This window comes from Mustela nivalis (genome assembly GCF_964662115.1).
Source record: "Mustela nivalis genome assembly, chromosome: X".
Taxonomy (NCBI): Eukaryota; Metazoa; Chordata; class Mammalia; order Carnivora; family Mustelidae; genus Mustela; species Mustela nivalis.
In genome coordinates this window covers 90209293-90221795 of record NC_139040.1, presented here as the reverse complement: position 1 = coordinate 90221795, position 12503 = coordinate 90209293, and the positions used below count along the sequence as shown (strand labels likewise).

Sequence of the window (12503 nt, the reverse complement as noted above, 5' to 3'; positions counted from 1 at the left end):
CAGAGTGGTGAAATTGTTGGAATTACCTTTAAATTGCTGAGCTCTTAATGAGACCTATATTGAGGAGGGAGCTCTCAATGAAGTGTGTCTTATTCCTCACTCCCTTGGAAATCCTTTCATGGCAACTTCAACTTAATTGCTGAGCACTTTTTTCCCTTGGAAATTGTTTGCAGCTTGGGCCAAGACCTTAGATTATGGTGTTTGTATAGGACTCAAATGTTTTTAACTGATTTGCCTGACATTCAACCATGTTTTGGTTTGTAAACTCCCTTTTGCAAACAAATAAACAAAAAAGCTGGAAAGCAACTTTTTCCTTTGAAGGGAGTATAAAGCAAAATTTAAGAAAAAAATAGTGAAGTTGGAATAGTGGTCTAAGGTAGTTCTGCCACACCCCTTTGAACCCGTGGTCAAAATGCCTGATGGTTAGCTCACTTGCTCATCATCTCCCACAGCTCTGGCTTCTTTTGCAGTCCCTGGATGAGTCCCAAAAGAAAAGGAGCCCTAACATTTTGGAGAATATGCACACCCCTTGTTGGTTTCCATTTATTTTCTGGGAGGATTCTCTCAGCACTCTTCCAATTAATGCATATCACATCATTCATTAATTGGTATGCAAGAGGGGAAGCATTCCATTTTTCAAGGCCAGGCCCATGCAAGTGGTTGCCTCTGGCCTTTTTAAGTCCCCTAGCTGGTTTGGGGCAACAGGGAGGATGGCTGTGTCCCCCAGGAAAACACTCTCAAACTTTGGACCCAGGGATGCAACCTGAGAACAGGCAGGTGTTTGGGTACCTCTGGAGGTAATAAAGCCCAGAGTCTGCCAAAGAGCAGAAATCTGGGCCTGAGAAGCTGTCCAGGACGGTGCTTTATGAGGCTGCTGAACAGCAGTGCTCTTCACAGCCCAGGAAACCATGCACCAAAGGTGCAGTAGACTTTCTAGTGGTCAAATCCGATCAGACTCTAATTAAGACATTTTAAGAGGCAGCTCTGGGCAGCAACGATCTCCACAGAGGAGTGATCAGAAAGCCCTTTCATTAATTCATTCATTCCACCAACAATATACGTGAGCTGTGACTCCACTACATGCTAGGCACTAGTTCAAATTCTAGTTACACCATGTAATAGCAGTATGACTTTGGGCAAAGCACTGTCACTGGGACTCAACATCTAACCCTGAGGTTTGGTTCAAGGGTCAGATCCTATAGACTTGATGTACCCCATCATCACAGCACCACCAGCAGGGATTACACAGTTCAGGGAACTGATGAGGTCAATGAAAACAGCACTTGAAGAAACTACAAGGTTGCTTTATATTTGAAGTATATTTTGTTGTTTTAAAAATGCACACAAACCCTTTATAAATATAGTTTTAAAGTATGTTCAGATGGCAGGGTATGATGGGGGACTGTAATTTTTAATTGTAGGATATGTGAAACTCTACAGTCCTAAGTAATCTTTTTTTTTTTAAATTTTATTTATTTATTTGACAGAGATCACAAGTAGGCAGAGAGGCAGGCAGAGAGAGGGGGAAGCAGGCTCCCCACTGAGCAAGGAGCCTACGTGAGGGCTCAATCTCAGGACCCTGAGATCATGACCTGAGCTGAAGGCAGAGGCTTAACCCACTGAGCCACCCAGGTGTCCCATGGTCCTAAGTAATCTTTTCTGCAAAAGTGATAAACATGCCCCAACCAGTTATCAGGAGCTTAATCTTCTGCAGTTGCCAGAGTATGTGCTAAGAAAGATCATGAAGGCCCTAGAAGATACTGTTCTGCTAGCAAGGGTCAATGTTCAGTGACCATTTAAGACCCAATTATGTATGGAGATGCTCAGATTTCAGACTGTAGATGTGGACTGGAAGCTCTGGGGAGTGTGTGTGGGTTAACCACAACATATGGAGAGGAAGGAGAAAAGAATTCATCACTCCATTGTTTACTCATTGTTTTTTACAGACTCTATTACATCATTTTTTTCTAAAGTACAAGGTGAGAAGGTTGTTTGGAGGTCCTGTTATCCATGTATCTATGGCATATGGTACACTTCTTATCTTCTTATTGCTTTATAAGTTTCTGACACTACTGTGTCCCTTCCTAATATAGTCTGGATAGGTAAGTAACTCCTGTGTACTCCCAAAGTACTCTGTACACACCTCTACTGTTCCATGCACTTACCACATTGTATTGAAACTGTGTGTTCACAGCCCTGTCTCCTGCTCTCCTGGTGGCTCCCTGAGGGCAGAGACTAGGTCTTTTCTCATATCTGTATCTCCGGCACCTATCGGTGCATAATAGATGTTTGTTGAACTGTTTAGTGGAACTTGAGGTTATTTTTAAATTTTCATTCCAGTTAGTTTACAGTGTTATATCAGTTTTAGGTGTACAAGACAGTGATTCAACAATTCCACACATCACTGAGTACTCATCACGACAAGTGTCTTCCTCAATCCCCATCACCTAGCTCACCCATCCCCCCACCCACCTCTGCTCTGATAACCATGAGTGTGTTCTCTATGGTTAAGAGTCCATTTCTTGGTTTGTCCCTCTCTTTCCCCCCTCCCTTTGTTCATTTGTTTTGTCTCTTAAATTCTATGTATGAGTGAAATCATATGTATTTCTTTGACTTATTTCACTTAGCATTTTACTCTCCAGCTCCATCCATATCATTCCAAATGGCAAGATTTCATCCTTTTTAATGACTGAGTAATATTCTAATATATATGTGTTAGATTATCTATATCTATATCTATAATCTTCCTTATCCATTCATCCATCGATGGATACTTGAGCTGCTTTCATATGTTCACTGTTGTAAATAACACTACTATAAGCACAGGGGTATGTATGTATCCCTTTGAATTGGTGTTTTTGTATTTTGGGGTACATATCAATAGTACAATTGCTGGATCATAGGGTTGTTCTGTTTTTAACTTTTTGAGGAACCTTCATACTGTTTTCCGGAGTGCCTGCCCCAGTTTGCATTTCCACCCATATGTAAGAGGAGGAACTTGAGGTCATTAACTAGGTTTGATTTTAACCTCGTAATCTAAGTGCCTTGCATACAGTAGGTGTTCCATGTACATCTTCTCTGATGATAATAATTTTAAAAGGTCTCAAAGGTAGATGGCACTTTATATAGCTTATCAAATGCTTTCTCATTGAGTCATATGATCCCCTCTGCAAGCCTGTTAGGAAGCAAGTCAGATACTATAACGATTGTCATTTGACACATGAGAGAACTGACTCAAAGCAGTTAACGGAGTTGTATAAGGCCACACTGTTAATAAGAACTCAGTGGGTACTATGAATTTACCCTATTGTTCTACAGTGCCCATGTTTCTCTATTATCTATAGAGATAGAACTGGGCATACTTGACACCAGTGTGGTTTCCTGGACTTACTAGTTATTAGATTCTTCTCCCTCCTGCTAGATGAGAACAAGGTAACTATTTGTCCTGGTATCTGCTGACAGTCATGAGCAGCTGAATCTACCAACCTCTCCCTGGACTACCTTTCCTGGGAGATCATTTCCGTTTAGAGTCAGACTTTCATTTACTTGCAGCCTAAGTCATGCCTGATGTATGAGGCCTGCTTCCCAAGGAAAACTGAGTTCTTTGAAGCCAGAGCTTAGCCATTCTTCCAGTCTGGCCTTCTTGACAGAACTCACAACCTGGCTGGCTATTGTTGACTCTTCTCATGGGGATAGGAAAGATGGAAATGTTGTCAGAGAGGTTCCTGAAACAAAAGTTAGCTTGTTGCTCAAGGGACCACCAGTTATGAACCATGTTAATGTGTCAGAAGCTGGTAACCAAATGAAGAGAGATGTAATGTATATTCCCCACCCCAGCTCCACAAGCCAGTGTCTCTCCTGGCAGTGCTGGAGAAGAAGGGGCAAAAACATTTACATTACTTCCAACAGATAGATAGTCCTCATGTCCCCTTAGAGAGACACTAAGCCAACATCTCCCCAGAAGGCAGCTGTCTACAATTACTCACATTAGGACAACAGTTTTCACCCCAAATCCCAAAGGGTTTTATAGCACTGTGGGTAAGGAAAAGTTCCATAGACATGACTTTATGTCTCAGTTCTATTAAGCATTCACTGTGTGGTTGAGACACACTCTTGAAATATTTCCATCTCCCCAGTAATATAATGGAAATAGTACTTTCTTTCTCTTTTAAGGATACTGGAAATGTGACTGGCAATCATGGGGTATGTATGAAAACCAGAAAAGTGCCTTGAACCAACTTCAGGTCTGGACCCTAGAATAGTTTATAAGATTACAAACAGAATAGTCCCATCTACTAGTATTCTCTGTGTTAAGAAACAAACATTGAGATTTTTGTTCACTTACATGTTGGGTCCTGAGCTGGGCTTTGGGACTACAATGAGAAGGAAGCCCACATTCTCTGCCCTCGAGGAGTTTCCAGTATAGTGAGAGAGACAGGTGTATAAATTCAGACATGAAATATGAGAATTTCAGTGTTCTTGACATCTATAGGGAGAGCTTGTTAAAGATGAGACCAGAATGGTGAGCTGGGATAAGATGAACAATGAATGCAGAGGCAATCCTCAAAATATCTACAAAACCCAAACAGCAGGAGCATTCTAACCAAGCAGAATGGATGCAGGTCAACCCATGGAATAGTGTCCTCCAGGTTACCTGCTGTGCTGGGCACTATTGCTTTAGTTTCTGGGTCCTGAGGAGATCAAAAAAGGTCTAGAAATGGGGAACAGGGCAGCAGAAGGGGTCTTGAAGGGACTCAGAGGAGCACCTGGTATCAAAGTATTCTGCAATTTTAACAAGATGTGTGGCTGCTTCAATGTCATGTGAATGAGCATGAATATTACCCTTGGCGTCCAGGAGCTCAGGAATCCCATGTGTGTTGGAAAGAACACGTTAGCAGCACTGTGGTAGATGGACTGGATGGGAACAGCATGAAGTCAGGGAGATAAGTAGAAAGGCTTTGCAGTACACCAAGGAAGATAGATAATAGGGCTTAATGCAGTAGCAACAGGGCATGTCATTTGTATAAGAGGCCCAAAGATGCTTCCACAAATCCCCATCTCTACTTACCACCTTTGTTCTTAATACTCCTCTAGTCTTCTTGCTGTCATGGTTCCACTATCCTAGCCCCATGCAACCTTACACACACACACACACACACACACACACACACACGTGTGTGTACTTTTGTGACTGATCCTCTTTTAAGTATGTACACTGAACTAGTGGCTGGCAGGCTATAATTACGGCAGGCAAGAGTCCTGCCAAGAAAAATTCATTCAAATACTGAAGTCATCCTATTTCCAGCTGTACGAGAGTGGCTACAGTATAAACACCTGCCTTCAGAATAACAACCTACGTTCTGGATAGTTCTCCCTACTTTTCCAAGCAGTCATACAATTATCTCATTTGTTTTCTTAACAATGGTCCTAGGAGGTGGGTAAGATTGGTATTATTTAGTTACAATGTATAGCTAGGGAAACTGCTGTTCAGAGAGAAGGACTTGCCCAATGTCACTCTCAATTAGTCAGTGGCAGCACTAGAACTAAGATGCTTTCTGCCTCTTAGTCTCGTGTTCCTCTCAGACTTCCATATGGTCTCCTTCAGAATAATTCCAGATCATTCTTATTTCCACCTCCTGCACATGAATACTCATTCAATCCATTCTTTTAAAAGAAGCTTTTAGTTTTAAATGATCTCTACACCTGATGTGGGACTCGAACTCACAACCCTGAGATCAAGAGTTACATGTCCACCAATTGAACCAGCCAAGCACCCCTCATTCAATCCATTCTAATGGACATTTCTAAGAAAATACTGCAGATGACTCCAATCCTATCCTTCAAAGCCTTGCTCTGGTCCCAGCATCCCCTTCAGGAAATTTACCTTGGGACTCCAGTTCAGTTACCTCAACCACTTCTCCTATATTTAGTCTGTATTATTGCCTTAGTGCTTTCTTTATTCTCTCCTGTTGTGTTCTGATTACTCCATCTGTGACTTCTGCTTCCCTGGCTTCTTTTCTTCTTTCTGCCTAGCACAACACTTGGCACACAAGGGAACACTCAGCAAAGTGTTGTTAATGGTCGACTTGATCCAATAAAGCCTTACTCTGGCATCAGAATGCCTGAAATTCCCAGCTCACAAGAAAGCATTCTCAATGCGTGTGTGTGTTTGTGTGTGTGTGTCCATGTACAACTCATCCAGTGACCCCAAGGGTAACTAAATCAGTGCTGTCAAAGTGCAGCATCAGCACATTGTTATTTTACATTCCAGTAGGAACTGAATCAAGGAAACTTTTTCCCTTAATTTTAAGAAATAAATACTGCACTGGTTCCAAATAGTGTATTTTTGACATCTTGTGTACATTTCTGAAATAGAGTCCAGATGAGAAACCAGCTCATGTGCATGTCCATCTCAATCTGAGAATGGTAAATTCCTACTCATGGATATTTTCATTTCTGAAATCCCAATTGCAGGAAAAAAAAGACTAGGGAGCCTGTTGTAAGGAGGATCCAGGCCAACTTGAGAGTGACTTACTAGACAATCTCTCTGAGGCAGGGGGCAAGACTAGGGCATGAGGAAGAGAAGAGGTGCTAAAATTTCATCCCACCTCCCTCCTACCAGCCCATACAGATTTCTAAGGAATATGAATGGGAAGGCAGCTGATAGCTGGTCCCAGGAAGGCAGTATACTAGCAGAAGACCCTTTAGGCATGGGTGTGGCCAAAGGCAGGGCAAGCCCAAGAACACAAATAGATAAAGCATGTCCCAGAGAACACCACCCACTGGATTGCTAGGTGAGAAAAACCTCCTTAGAGTCCCAACTAGGGATAAAGGAATCATTTTTCTATTTCTTTTACAACATGCAACATGACTTAAGGCACTGTGCTTGGCAACATGTACCAGGCACTGTGCTTGGCACTTATCAGCGTGACCTCTTTTGCCCTGTTGTGAATCATATTCCCATTTACAGATGAGGAAACTGAAGCTCAGAGAGAGATTAAGTCATTTCCCTGTTATCACATAGTCTGGCTGACTCCCTCATCTGGGCTCTTTCCATTGTACCACTCAGCCTTTCAGAGGTATGTTCATAGAGCTCTGGCAATAAGAAGTCAGCAGCCTAAGTCACGAAAACCCTCCCCAGCAAGCCTAAGGTTTCAAAGAAGTACTTGCTCTTAAATGATACATGGGACATACCTTACAGGAGAAAAAGAGGAAACATTATTCATTACTGGCTGAAGGAATAGCAGATCCAAAGGCGCTGATGGCAGACAAGAAAAAAGCAGTTCAGGATTATGGTAAGTAGTTTGGGGGAGGTTACTTTAGGATGAAGACAGGTGATGGAACATGAGGCCAGTTTATATGGGGTCTCATATATCATATTAAGAATTATGGGTTTTCTCCTGAAGAAGATGAGAGACTAGATGGGAGCAGAGATCAGATCTCTGGTTTGGAAAGAGCACTGTGGCAGCCACCTGGGCAGACAGTTCAGGAAAGGCACTCCTGGATGCAGGGAGACCGAGTTAGACAAGTATGGCAATAGTGGAGGCCAGGGTCAGGGTGGTGAAGCAAATGGAGGCCCAGCCCAGGAAATATTGCCTCCAGAGCAGTCATGGCAAGTCATCCTCAGTTTAACTTCAAAGCTGAGAATCCAGGCTTCACCACATCTACCCCCATAGCCCTTAAACACTGCCTGTGTTGCACTGGCCTCAAGGCTAGTAACAAGTTTTGCTTGTCCTTTGGGGTCTTCCCATTTGTCTCCATCTTTTAAGCTATCGGCTTTGTAGCTCCCCTGGGCCCAGCCTAGCCCAGCTGGCTGGGGAGGGGGAAGAGAAGTCAGGTAGGCTCCAAGCAGAAAGGACCCTGATTAGCACATGTTTCACATTCCCCACATTGCATGGCAATTCAAAACCAAATCCTATAGGATTGTTTTCTTAAAGATTGGGGATGGGTTTGGGGCTTCTTCTCTCTTTTTCTTCTTCCTCTTCTTTTTTTCCCCCCCTTATTAAGTGTGTTTCTGGACTGCAGCTATTTCCTCTGTCCTTGAGTTAAGCAATAGCAGAGGGGGAGAGAAAATGAAGGTTTACAGCAATGCAGAAAAGATGTTTCTATAATAGGCCAGAGGAGGAAGGGAAATCCAGGGTTGGGGCCCACAGCAGTGTTCCAGGAAGGCCAGGGAATGTGGCTGTTGTGGAGGCAGGGCTACAGCTAGCGCATGTATATAGAAGTCAGGCAAAAGCCTACTTAAATGAAATGGCCCCTGACACCGTGGCCAGCTCCAGCCCTTGGCTCTACTGCAATCAGCACTCAGATTGACTTTGCTCTGGTCATCAGCAGGGGCCATAGTGTCAGCAAAACCCCAAGGTATGGGCTCTCCCCAGTGACTGAGGAAATTAAAGGCCTGAAATATACCAAAAGCACTTCACAGGTAAAGGCAGCCAACAATGCACTCCTGGGAAGCCCAGATTCCCAATGAATAGGAAGGTCTTACAACCACCCCCACCCAGGGTTCCCTCATTATATATCTGTACAATTCTGGAATAGAGCCCAAATGAGAAACCTGGTCATGTATATGTCTATCCCAGTCTGAGAACAGGAGATTCCTACTCACAGTTTCAGTTTTGAAATCCCAATTATAGAAAAAGACTAGGGGAGCAAGTCTATTTCCTATCTTTCTCCCTTTCCATCATTTCCTATGTACATATACATATAGGTACACACATATGTCTTGTGACAATGTGTAGCATTTAGGGAAACATTTATAATCTTTTAATTAGCAGCTTTATTGAGATATAATTTATACACCATACAATTATACCATAAAATTCATCAACTTTAAGTGCAATTCCATGGTTTTTGGTGCATTTATAGAATTGTGCAGCCATCACCACATCTAATTTTAGAACATGTCTGTCACTCTCCTAAAACTTTGAGCTCATATACCATCTGTGTTCCCACTCCCAGCCATAGGCAACCACTAATCACTTTCTATTGGTATAGATTTGCCTTTCTTATAAATGGAATCATAAAACATATGGTCTTTTATGTCTTGTTTCTTTCCCTTGGCATAATGTTTTCAAGGTTTATCCACAATGAGGCATGTATCAGCACTTAAATTTGCTTTATGGACAAATAGTTCACCATTTTATGGATATATCATATTGTGTTTATCCATTCACTAACTGATGGATGTTTGGGACATTTCTGCATTTGTGCTATTAGGAATAATACTGCTATGAACATTCATGTACAAGTTTTTGTGTGGACAGTGTTCTCATTTCTTTTTGGGTAGATATCTAACAGGAGAATTGCTGGATCATATGGTAATAAACCATAGATGTAAGGGTTTATTGCTGGACTCTCAGTTCTACTGCATTTATCTATAGATGCCTTTCCTTATGCCAATACTACATTGTCTTGTTTATTGTGCCTTTGTATTAAATTTGAATTTAAGAGGAGTGAGTCTTCCAACTTAGTTCTTTTTCAAGATTGCTTTGGCTAAAGAAAGTACATGTAATTTAGTATGGATTTCAGAATTAACATTAAAGGCATATGAATGAATGAAATGAATTTTTTCATATCTATCTATCCATCTATCATCTATCAATCATCTATTTAAAGGAAGTTGTATACCCAGTGTGGAGCTTGAACTCACAACCTTGAGATCAAGAGTCACATGCTCTACTGAACAAGCCAGCCAGGTGCCCACATTCATTGATATTTGAATGCTAAACCAGCCTTGCATTCCTGTATATTTATATATTAAAACATAATTTTTTTAATGTTGCAAACCCAAGAATTTAGTATTAAAATGATTGCTTTGTAATCCATTGTCTTTTGAAGAATCTAAGACAAAGAAGGAGAAAATATATGCAATGATTTCTGTATTAACATTCTTATTTACCATTTCCATTATTTTTCATTTCTTCCTGTGCATGAAGTTACTCTCTGGTGTCATTTCCTTGCTCTAATCTAACTTCTTTCCCTTTTTCTGCCTTGTGCTGTTATTGTCATACTATAGATATATTATGTTATTGCTTTTTAAAAATATTTTAATTTTTAGAGAAACTTTAGGATCACAGCAAAATTGATAGAAAATGATAACTTCCCATATATTCCTTGCCTGCACATTCACAGCCTCCCCATTATTTGCATCCCCCCAGAGTGGTACATTTGTTACAACTGATGAAACCACACTGAAATATCACAATCACCCAAAGTCCATAGTATATATTAGGGTTCAATCTTAGTGTTGAGTTCTATGAGTTGGACAAATGTATAATGGCATTTATCCATCATTATAATATCACAAAGAATATTTTCACTGCCCCCAAATCCTCTATGCTCTGATTATTCATCCCAACCTCACTCACCACAAGCCCCTGGCAACCACAGATCTTTTTACTGTGTCCGTAGTTTTGCCTTTCATATAGTTGGCCTCATATAGCATGTAGCCTTTTCAGATTGGCTACTTTCACTTATTAATATGCATGTAAGGTTCCTCCATGTCTTTTCATGGATGAATAGCTCCTTTCTTTTTAGTGCTGAATGATAATCCATTATCTAGATATACCACAGTTTATTTACCCATTGACCTACTGAAGGACATCTTGGTTGCTTCCAAGTTTTGGTAATTATGAGTAAGGCTACTATAAAGATCTGTATGCATGCTTTTATGTGGACATAAGTTTTCAGCACCTTTGGGTAGATACCAATGAGTGCAACTGCTGGATCACATGGTTAAGAGTATATTTACTTTTATAAGGAAGTGCCAAACTATGTTGCAAAATATCTATACCATTTTGCATTCCCACAAACAATAAATAAGAGCTCCTGTTGCTCCACATCCTTGACAACATTTGGTGTTGTTAGTGTTCTGGATTTGGATCATTCTAATAGGTGTGCTGTGGTATCTCATTGTTGTTTTACTTTGCGTTTCTCTGATAACATATGGTGTAGAGCATCTTTTCATATGTTTCTATGTCATCTGTATATCTTCTTTGGTGAGATGTCAAGATCTTTGGTCCATTTTTAAGCTGAGTTGTTTTCTTATTGTTGAGTTTTAAGACTCTTTGTGTATTTTGGATAGCAGTCCTTTATCAGATATACCCTTGCAAGTATTTTCTCCTAGTCTGTGGCTTGTCTTCTCATTGTCTTGATAATGTCTCACAGAGCAGAAGTTTTTAACTTTAAAGGAGTCCAGCTTGTCAACTATTTCTTTCATGAATCATGCCTTTGGTGCTATATCTAAAAACTCACTGCCTTACCCAAAGTCATCTAGGTTTTCTCCTATGTTATTTCTCAGAAGTTTTATAGCTTTACATCTTACATTTAGGTTTATGATATATTTTGAGTCAATTTTTGCAGAATTTAAATTCTGTTTAAGATCTAGATTCATTTTATTATTATTATTATTATTATTATTATTATTATTATTATTATTTTGCATGTGGCTGTCCAGTTGTTCCAACACCATTTGCTGAAAAGATTATCTTTTTTCCATTTATTGTCTTTACTCCAGTTTCAAAAATCTATTTCTAGGCTCTCCATTCCTGTTTCATTGATCTAATTGTCCACTCTTGTGCCCTTACCACGCTGTTTTGATTAGTAGCTTTATAGTAAGTCTTAAAGTTAGATTGTGTCAGACCTCCCAACTTTGTTCTTCCTCAACATTGTATTGGCTATTTCAGGGTCTTTGGCCTCTTCACATAATCTTTTAAATTAGTTTGTCAATATCCACAGAATAATTTCCTGGGATTTTGATTAGGATTGCTCTGAATCTATAAATTAGATAGGAACAAACTGACATCTTCACAATATTGAGTTTTTCTATGAACCCAGAATGTCTATCCATTTATTTAACTCTTCTTTGATTTCTTTCATCAGAGGTTTTGCAGTTTTCCTCTATGGCTCTTACACATATTTTGTTTTGATTTATACCTAAGTATTTCATTTTGAGAGGTGCTAACATAAGTGGTATTGTGTTTTTAATTTCAAGTCCCATTTGTTCATTACTGATATTCAGTAAAGTAATTGACTTTTCTATATTCACATTGTATCCCACAACTTTGCTATAATCATTTATTAGTTATAGTTTTGTCAATTCTTTCAAATTTTCTACATAGATCATGTCCTTTACTGACAAAGATGTTTTTTCTTTCTCCCACCCCAAAATGTATACTTTCATTGTTTTAAGGCATCATCAGGACTTCCAATGAAATTTTGAAAAGAAGTGGTGAAAGGGAACATCCTTGCATTGTTCCTGATCTCAGTGGAAAAGTTTCTACCATTAAATATGTTGTTAGTACTATTGCTTTTTAAATAAACTTTTATTTTAGAAATAGTTTTAGATTTATAGACAAATTGAAAACAGAGTACAGAGATTTCCCATATACTCCCACATAATGTCTTCTATTATTAACATATTACATTAATATGACACAATTAACCAATACTGATGCATTATTATTAAGTAAAGTCTATAACTATTCAGATTTCTCTAGATT

General features: G+C 39.8%; 1 protein-coding gene across 2 annotated transcripts in view; it reads right to left on the bottom strand.

The window, feature by feature from the left end:
* The window catches only part of SHROOM4 (shroom family member 4), a 215647-nt gene that overhangs the window by 134952 nt on the left and 68192 nt on the right, over positions 1–12503 (bottom strand). The gene's annotated exons all lie outside the window — the stretch shown is intronic.